Source organism: Callithrix jacchus, chromosome 4, assembly GCF_049354715.1.
Source record: "Callithrix jacchus isolate 240 chromosome 4, calJac240_pri, whole genome shotgun sequence".
NCBI lineage: Eukaryota > Metazoa > Chordata > Mammalia > Primates > Cebidae > Callithrix > Callithrix jacchus.
In genome coordinates, this window is record NC_133505.1 from 157,402,097 (window position 1) to 157,411,989 (window position 9,893).

The 9,893-nt window shown below is 40.5% G+C and overlaps 1 long non-coding RNA gene across 1 annotated transcript; it reads left to right on the top strand.

Annotated features, from left to right (window-relative positions):
• Positions 1 to 4,944: 4,944 nt before the first annotated feature.
• Positions 4,945 to 8,628, top strand: LOC118152715 (uncharacterized). Its single transcript, XR_004741446.1, has 3 exons — positions 4,945 to 5,037; positions 6,391 to 6,463; positions 8,429 to 8,628. It is a non-coding gene; the product is annotated as an uncharacterized LOC118152715 (long non-coding RNA).
• Positions 8,629 to 9,893: the final 1,265 nt, after the last annotated feature.

The following is a 9,893-nucleotide window of genomic DNA, read 5'->3' on the forward strand; positions in this document are numbered from 1 at the left end:
ACATACAGATATATCATTCACCTGAAATCAACTCAAACTTAGATGAACTTTCACCACTTCAGCCAAATTGGAGGAAATACCACTTTGAATCCATTGAAAGCTAAAAATACAAAGTCTATTTAAAAGCTTCAATCTTTTGCAAGTCATAACTCTAAGTGAATATTTCATTGTGCTATCTAGGGTCCTAAGCAAATATTTCACACAGAAGCCCATAATGAATAAACAAACATTACATACAATAAAGATAGGGGCTGAATTTTCATCAGTAACAATGCAAGCCAGGAAGCAATAGTACAATATCGTTATAATGTCTGGAGAAGACCAGCCTGGCTAATATGGTGAAACCCTGTCTCTACTGAAAACACAAAACTTAGCCAGGCATGGTGGTGCATCCCTGCAGTCCCAGCTACTCGAGCGTCTGAGGCAGGAGAATCACTTGAACCAGGGAGGCAGAGGTTGCAGTAAGCTGAGATCATGCCACTGCACTCCAGCCCAGGTGACAGAGCTTTCCGTCTCAGGAAAGAAAAAAAAAAAAAGAAAGAAAGAATAAAAGAAAATATCTATCAAAAATAAGCAATAAGACAGTTTCAGAAAAAAAAAAAAGCTGAATGAAATTGTTTCTAGCATAAGTCCACCACAAGAATACTAAAGAAATTTCTTCTAGCTAAAAGTGAATATCATTCGATGAAATAAAGAGCACTAGAAAAAGAAACTTTGCTGTACCTAATTTTTCTTTCCTCAGTTTCTTTCAGAGATAACTGAACTATTTAAAGCGAAATAATAACAGCATATCATGAGCTTTATTAAGAAGAAAAATGTAAGACAACAATAGAACAAAAGATGGAAACAGATGGAAATACACTGCTTTAAGATTCTTACATGTAAAGACGTGTAGTATCAATTTAGGGTAGATTGTAGAAGATGACCCTGTCTCAAAAAAAAAGCAATACCAAAAAATAAAATACTTCAGGATAAATTTAACAAAATATGAATAAGACCTGTACACTGTTAACTATAACACACTGCAGAGAGACATTTTAGAAGACCTAATAGAGACATTTATTCATGTATTGGAAGTTTTAATATTTTAACATATCAGTTCTCCTCAAATTGATTTATGCATTTAACATTATTGCTTCCAAAATTCCAACAAAGTTTTTGTAAAATTTATAGGCTCAATCTAACATGTAGATGGAAATGCAAAGGACCTAGAAGAGACAAAACATTTTGAAAAACAGAAACATAGGTAGTGGAATTACAATAATGAGTTTTCATAATTTACCATAAACCCACAGTAATCAAAGCCATAAACAATTTTGGCATAAGAACAAACAAATAAATCAATAGCATACAATAGAGAGTGTAGGAATATCACACACATATGTATTGTCAGTTGATTCTCGGCAATTCTACCAAGGGAATCCAATGAGGAAAAAAAAAACTCTTTTCCACAAACAGTGCTAGAAAACCTGGATATTTACAAAGGGGAAAAAATAAATTCTGACACCATACACAAAAATTAATTTGAAATGGATTATAGACCTAAGTATAAGAGCTGAACTGTTACAATTCTAGAATAAAACAGGAAAAAATCATGACGTTAAGGAAAGACTTCTTACGTAGGTCATAAAAACATGATCATCAAAGAGCAAAGAATAATAAATTGGACTTAATAAAATTTTAAACTTTTGACTATCCAAATGCATGGTTAAGAAAATAAAAATTCAAGACACAGCCAGGCACGGTGGCTTTTGCCTGTAATTCTAGCATTTTGGGAGGCTGAGGTGGATGGGTTGCCTGAGTTCAGGAGTTCAAGACAAGCCTGGACAACATGGCAAAACCCTGTCTCTACTAAAAATACAAAGAATTAGCTGGGCTACTGGCACACACCTGTAGTCCCAGCTACTTGGGAGGCTGAGGCATGAGAATTGCTTGAGCCTGGGAGACAAAGGTTGCAGTGAAGTGAGATCATGCAACTACACACCGGCATGGGTGACGGAGCGAGACTCTGCCTCAGAGAAAACAAAATGCAAGACAGACTGGAAAAAAACGTTGCAAGATGTGTATCTGATAAAGGACTCGTATCCAGAATATGTAAACGACCCGTAACTGAACAATAAGAAGATAACCTGGTTTTTAGAAAAGGGACAGAAAATTTAATTAACACTTTACATAGAAGATAAGCAAATAGCAAATAAACACATGAAAAGATAAATATTTTTAGTGACTGGAAAAATGAAAATTAGAAGCACGATGAGATGCTACTATATAGCTAGTAAAATGGCTAAAATTTAAAAGGATTGCAATACCAAATGTCAGCAAGTATATGAAAGAATTAGGGCTTTCATACATTGCTGCTGGTGGTGCAAGAGGGTACAATCACTTTTGAAACCAGTTGGTGGTTTTTTAGAAAGTTGAACATACACTTACATTATACCATAAATCCCATTAACCTTTACCCAAGAGAAATGAAAACTACAACACCACTCAGACATGAATATCAATAGAAGCCTTATTTATAATTGCTAAGAAATGGAAGCAACCCAAATGTCCATGAACAGATGAATAAGCAAACAATATATGATGCATTCATCACTGGAACACTATTCAGCAATAAAATATTGATAGACGCAGAAACTCGTATAAGTCCTGCAAACCTTACACTGAGCAAAAGAAGCTAGCCGCAAGTGAGTATGTACTCTAATTTTACTTTGTGAAAACCTTGGTCAGGTAAAATTAATTTATAGAGACAGAAAGCTGATCGGTGTTAGCCTGGCATCAAAAACGGGGAGAATTCACTGTGAGGGGATTCAAAAGCAAACAAACAGATGAACAAACTCTGAGGTGATGGAAATATTCTGCATCACGTAATTGTTGATTAGGGGGTGATTACCGGGTATGTACATTTGGAAACACGTGGAACTGAAAATGGGTACATTTTATTGGAGGTAAGTTTTAACTCAACAAGGTTAGATTAAAAGGAAGAAAAATACCCAGTGAGCTATTCTACACAACTACTTGAATGGCTAAAATTGAAAGCACTGACACTACCTAGTGTTAGCAAGAAAGGAAGCAACGCGACTCTTATCCACTGCTCATTAGTGTACGCATTGATAAAAGTCACTCTGAAAAACCATTTGGCATTATTGATCATATGTGTAAACTTTGACACAGAAATTTTTTTTAAGTATATACCTAACAGAAACGTGTCCATACATTCACCAAAAGAATATTCACAGCAGTATTTTGTGCAATAGCTAAAACCTGGAAGTAACCAAATTGCCCACAATAGTAGAATAAATTAATAACTGGCAATGTATTCATATATTAGAATACAGCATTGAAAATGAATGCTTCTATGTGCAAGAAACACGGGTGAATCTCACAAACTTTAAACTGAGCAAAAGAAAGCAGACACAAAGTCTACATACTGTATGATTACATTTATATACAAATTTAACATATGGAAAATTAATCCATGATGTTAGAAGTCAAGAGAGAAGAAGAGGGAAGGTTGGAGCTAGGAAGGGGGCATGAAGGGAGCCCCTGGGGGGCTGGGGACTTTCTATTTCATGACCCCAGTTCCTACTAGAGTGTGGTCACTTTGCAATGGCTCATTGAGTGAGACACTTACAGTTTGTGCATTTTTGTATATGTATGCTTTACTCATGCATATAAAAACTTTTTTAAAAAAGTAACAAGAGATTTATGAGTAATGGACATCAAAAAAGCAGAAGTCTAGAGCTTTCTGCCATAAGTTTGCTGTTAAAGGGAAGATGCAAAAAGGAAGGAAGCTTGCATTGTAGTCCTACCACGAATGACATTTTTTGGATTAGAAAAGATTTGAGCATGCTCATATTCTGATTTTTTAAGCCAGTGAAAGAGAAGAATAACACTACAGGAAATAAATTATTAAAATAATGAATATTGTTTTTAAAAAATGGTGAAGCAGGGGGCCAGGGATGGTGGCTCACACTTGTAATCTCAGCACTTTGGGAGGCCCAGGAGGGCAGATCACCTTAGGTCAGGAGTTTGAGACCAGCCAGGCCAACATGGTGAAACCTCTTATCTACTAAAAATACAAAAATTAGCCAGACGTGGTGGTGTGTGCCTGTAATCCCAAGCCATTCAGGAAGCTGAGGCAGGAAAATCACTTGAACCCAAGAGGCAGAGGTTGCCAAGATGGCACCACTGCCTTCCAGCCTGGACAACAGAGCAAAACTCCACCTCAAAAAAAGAAAAACCAAAACTATGAAGCAGGGGCTCTATGGGGAGGACTAGGGCATTCGTGGACATGCAAATCTCATACAAAAATGACTCTTTTTCCTCTTAAGTCTCAAAAAAAGAACATAATGATGGGAGCCACATAGGAAACCGATGAAAACATGAAGGAAAAGTGGGACATTTTGAGAAAAAACACTGAGGGGGTTTGTGCTATGATACAAAGCACAGCCACAGGCTGAGAGGCTGTGGATCAGGCTTGGGATCTTAAGAAAAGAGTGGCAAAAGGAGGCACATTCACTATAGGAGAGTGAGGGGCAGCTGCTTACAGATAAATGAAAGAAAAATTGAGTCCTGTTGAAGGTTGAGCTAAATTTGTAAACTACACATTTCAATTTTTTTTTGTATACCCTAAGTTCTGGGATACACGTGCAGAACATACAGATTTGTTACATAGGTATACACATGCTGTGGTGGTTCGCTGCACTTATCAACCTGTCCTCTACATTAGGTATGTCTCCTAAATCGTCCCTCCGCTAGCCCTCCATCCCCTGACAGGCCCCGGGGTGTGACATTCCCCTCCGTGTCCACGTGTCCTCATTGTTCAACTCCCACTTATGAGTTAGAACATGCAATGAGACTACACATTTCTTAGTGTGTCGATTGGCACAATCATTCTCCCAGATACCCAAGCATGAGACCTTGAAGTTCCCTTCTCATTTCAGCCCAGGATGGAATGAAGAGCACATGGCGCCTTCATAGACCAGACATGAGCTCAGCAGCCCTAGCCCATCCCACGGTCAGGCTCTCACCCTGGTAAGTATAAACTAATCATAGCTGGCAGGCATTGAGCTCTTATTATGTATGAGACATTGTTCTAAGCACTTGGTGTATGTTAGCCCATTTGATTCCCACAACAATATCTGCGGTAGGTTTTCATTTTTTCATTTGGTAGCGAGGGAAAACAAGGCCTGGAGAGGCCAAGCAAATCACCCCTCTTAGAATCAGGAGTGAGCACACCAGGATGCAAATCCAGGTAACTGGGCTCCAAAACCACATTTGCAACCATAAGCCTAAGGACAGGCATTGGCCTGGCTTCCAGCATCTCTGTCTTTGAGTTTTCCTGTCCAACTTCAAAATCTGACTTTTGCAAACCACCTTCAGCATGGCCTGGGGTGCTCTGAAGGTTGATTTTTCTTCTGGCTCCAGGTGCCACATGCTGTCTGGAAAGAGAATTCTGCCCTCCCCTCAATCTATTGGTTCAGGTCCAACTCCTGCAACAGCTTTTTGTCCATGAGTCAACCTTGATGCTCCAAGCTTGGGAACTCAGTGGTGTGCTAATGTTTCTGTCTCTCCTACTCAGTCTTCAGAAGTGGTTAATCATTTTTTAATGCTGAGAATAAGTACAAGGAAGTTTAAAAAATGGAGAGCAAATCCCATTTTTATAAATAAGTGGTCTCCTAGAAGATTATTTTCATCTTCTTCCAGGCTCTATAGTTCTGGTTTTAACACAAAACTATCTTTATGTATTTTACCCTGTTCTCTTGTATTACCTTTATGTATCTTACCCTGTTCTGTTGGATTGATTCTCACTTGAGAAAAAAAAAAAAAGACTTGTTCTCTTTTTCCCTTGTGTTTCTTCAGAAATTCATCATTTAAAGAAAGAAATGTTTAAATAATTGATTTTCCTGCCCCAGGAGATTAGTTTTCCCTTTCTAAAGAGTTATTTCCCTTTTTCTTCTTAGAACATTTTTTTCCAGGATTTTTAAAAACAAGTTAGAGGTTACAACAACCTTTTCTATGCCATCAAGGGATACTCTTAAGATTCCATGTAGATCTAATCCTTATCAGTTTGAATAGTGTTGACCATTAAGAGAATTTGCCTGTCCACGTTCAAAATCTTAGTTCAAAGATCAGTATACTATCTTTAGTCACAGATTCATGCTAATATACTGCAAACGAAAATGCTGCAAACCTTTGAAAGCTGTTTTATAGGCACTGCTCTGTCTACATAAGAAGTACTTAATATACTTCCTTTCTTCTCACAAGACAGACCTGAAAGCCTTGTCATGAATAGCATGAAATCTCAACTTCCCACGCTTCAGTGTGGAAGCCGTATCATAAAAACATAGTACATTACCCTTAAAACAAATTTCTCTCTGACTCCAGTGACACTGAAATGGACTGCAAACAATGGTGCTGGCGGAGTTCCAGGCTTCTGGACACTGCTTCTTAACATGAAGTGAGTTCCCAAAGGCTGGGGTTGTGTTTCTGAGGATAACAGATCCTTTAAAAACTGTACACTTTTGTGTCTACATATGCAAAGTAAAGCAGTGAACTGGGGCAATTATCCTTGTAATTCAAGTGCACTCTTTCCTCCCCACATACATATTTTGGCTTCAACTATCTGAGCATTTCAAACAAAAGGTATCCTTTTTCCCCTTGGATAATTGCTTCATTTCTCTGCTTTATCTTGTGTATGTAAATTCAAATTATTCCCAAGTCTGTATGTAGAGGTAAGAGAAACTTTTGCAAATAAATACTTTTGGAACCAACACTTCTCTGTTTTCTGCTGGAGGGCCATATAACACTGCACATATGGTTCAACGGGCGAAAGGACAGAGTCCTACCCAGGCAGGGATGTCCAGTCTTGCAGCCTGTGGAGTAGGGATGACGGCAGAGGCCTTCCCCCCTTAGGGACTTGACAGAAGTTGTCATCCAGTACGCAGGCACACAATTCACCTGTGGCCTGCTCATTATCATCAGACGTGTTGACAGGCATGGGGCCTGGGAAGGAGGCGTCTTTCCATGCCAGCCAGTGAAAGGATGGGAGGCCCTGTCTCACAGCAGGAGTGAGACACGGTGCCAGCGTCATAGATGGGCATACACCTCCCAAGTCATGGACAGAAAGTCCCTCGATGCCTGTGGACTCTTTTGCAGGGCTTTCTCATGTGGGGTGAGACTTGCAGAATGGGATGAGAAATTGTAGACTGGTCCCTAGTGTTGGACTGAAATATGATGTGATTAGCTGGTGACCCAAAGTCCCAGAGGAATCAGGCATCTTAATGAACTGACATCAGTTTAAGGGAAAAAAAAATCAATGGTTTGGTAGGTGAGCAATGCAGCCATATTTTTGTTGTTCGGCCTTTTTACTAAGCCGTAAAAGGAATGTGTTGCTTTCTTTGAATATGTGTATGGCTGAGCGTGGCCAGCTCACATGTATGATCCCAGAATTTTGGGAAGCCACGACAGGAGGATCACTTGAGGCCAGGAGTTTAAGACCAGCCCGGGAAACATGGTGAGACCTGTCTCTACGTATGCACAAACATTAGCCAGGCATGGTGGGGTACGCTTCTAGTCCCAGCGACTAGGGAGGCTGAGGCGTGAGGATTGCTTGAGCCCAGGAGTTCAAGGTTACAGTGAACTATGATCATGCCACTGCACTCCAGCCTGGGTAATAGAGCAAGATCCTGTCTTAAAATGTGTAGACATAAATATGGACTTCATGTCAGGAATCCTCCATGGACTACAACTGAGTAAAAGTATGTTTAAGATACAATAAAGTCTATTCTCAGAACACTTACTGATAACCCAGAATCTCCGAAAATGATGGATTTTTAATGTTGTGAAACATAGGTCAGGGGCGGATGACCGTAAAACACCTCACATAACCACAGGGAAAACTGTATAGTTTTTACTGCGTTGTGGTTAGAGTTTCAAGGTTTTAGACTGCACGTCTCTAAAATGTTATTATTTCCCTTAGCATGGAGCAAAAGTGTTTGTTGATTCCAAACCAACATAGAGTGAGCATGCATGGGTATATGCTGCTCGGAAGTCAATTCCTCCATTAATCAGCTGATAATGAAAACAAAATGCTTTGTTTCTATAAAGGGGGGAATCTGTGGAGCCATATATCAAAGAGACATCGAGAGGCCCTGATTCATTAAAACTGTGAAGAATGAGGTGACAGAATGGGGCTGGAACCACTTAAGATGAGTGGCTGGGATCAAAGGTCTGTTATGAAGTCCCAGGAATTGTCAGCAGCTGATATGAGCAGAAGGATGAAAGGAAGGTTATTTCATGACGCTCAGATTTTCATTTCCTGGTTATAAATCAGTATTTGTTTATGTCAGTTTACCTTAAAGGGAACATTTAGTCACGAGATATTTTAATATAATTTATTATTGCCTCCCATCCAAAACACCAGAAGGAGGCCGGAGATACAAGACCCTGAAGGGAAAGAATCCCCGCTTGAAGTGCAGAGAACCGGTTCCATGCTCAGGACTGCCAGCTGCTGCGGGACACCTCCAGTGTTTAATTCTCTTTCTCTGTTGATATGTTTGCAGATCCCAAAAGGTGATCCCTTGGTTACACTTACATCCCCAGCTACTTGCCTTTTGTCCTGCTCTGTCGTTTTCTTGCTCAAGTCCTCAAACCTGTGTTTGAAGTCACCACTCTTTCACCCATTTATTCCCTTCTTCAACCCCTGAAATGCCTACCTCCACTTCTGGACAGCACCTGCACTTTCTAAAGCTTCTCTGATCTCCTTCTCTCTCCTCTTGATCCTCCTCCCCTCTCTCTCTCACTTCCCCCAGCTTTCTCCCCTCTATTCTCTACCTGCTCTCTCTCCCCAATTCAAATTCAATGGTTTGATTGACATCTCATTCTTTCCAGCCCATCTTTGATTTTGGACTTTTTATTTTTAGAGTTTCGTTCTTGTTGGCCAGGCTGGAGTACAGTGGCATGATCTTGGCTCACAGCAACCTCTGTCTCCCAGGTTCAAGTGATTCTCTTGCCTCTGCGTCCCAAGTAGCTGGGATTACAGGCATGCGCCACTACGCCTGGCCAATTTTGTATTTTTAGCAGAGACAGGGTTTCTCCATGTTGGTCAGGCTGGTCTCGAACTCCCAATCTCAGGTGATCTGCCTCCCTCAGCCTCCCAAAGTGCTGGGATTACGGGTGTGAGCCACCGCCCTGGGCACTTACGTCTCTATCTTTAGCTCTCTTCCTTCTCCCCATCTTCTTTGCAAGACCCTTCGTTTACTCTATGACGCCATCTAAATTGTCATCTTCTTATGTGCCTATGGTCAATTCAGCTAAACTCAACACGGATTGAGTATCAACCCCCGTGGCCAGCTGCCTATGAGATTGCTCTCGCTATTTGTCCTGGTGATGCTGTGGGCTGCAAATGCTCAGTGCTTGATATCTTCCCTCCTAAAATGGCCTCTCCTTCCCATCAGTCTCCTGTCTGTTACCACTCATCCTGCTTCCTGTCTTTGAAGTGAAAAATCCTACCGTTTGATTATTTCCTATTCCTCAGTTATAATGCCTAATCTGTCAGGTTTCTGACTTCAACAGCCCTCTTTGGTATAACCTTTCTTTCATATTTTTTCTTTGTTTCTTTCTTTTTTTTTTTTGAGATGGAGTCTCACTCTGCCACCCAGGCTGGAGTGCAATGGTGTGATCTCGGCCCACTGCAACCTATGCCTCCCGGGTTCAAGCTATTCTCCTGCCTCAGCCTCCCGAGTAGCTGGGATTACAGGTATGTACCACCACACCTGGCTTATGTTTTGTATTTTTAGTAGAGACTGGGTTTCACGGTGGGTTGGCCAGGATGGTCTCTATCTCCTGACCTTGTGATCAGCCCCCTCGGCTTCCCAAAGTGTTGGGAT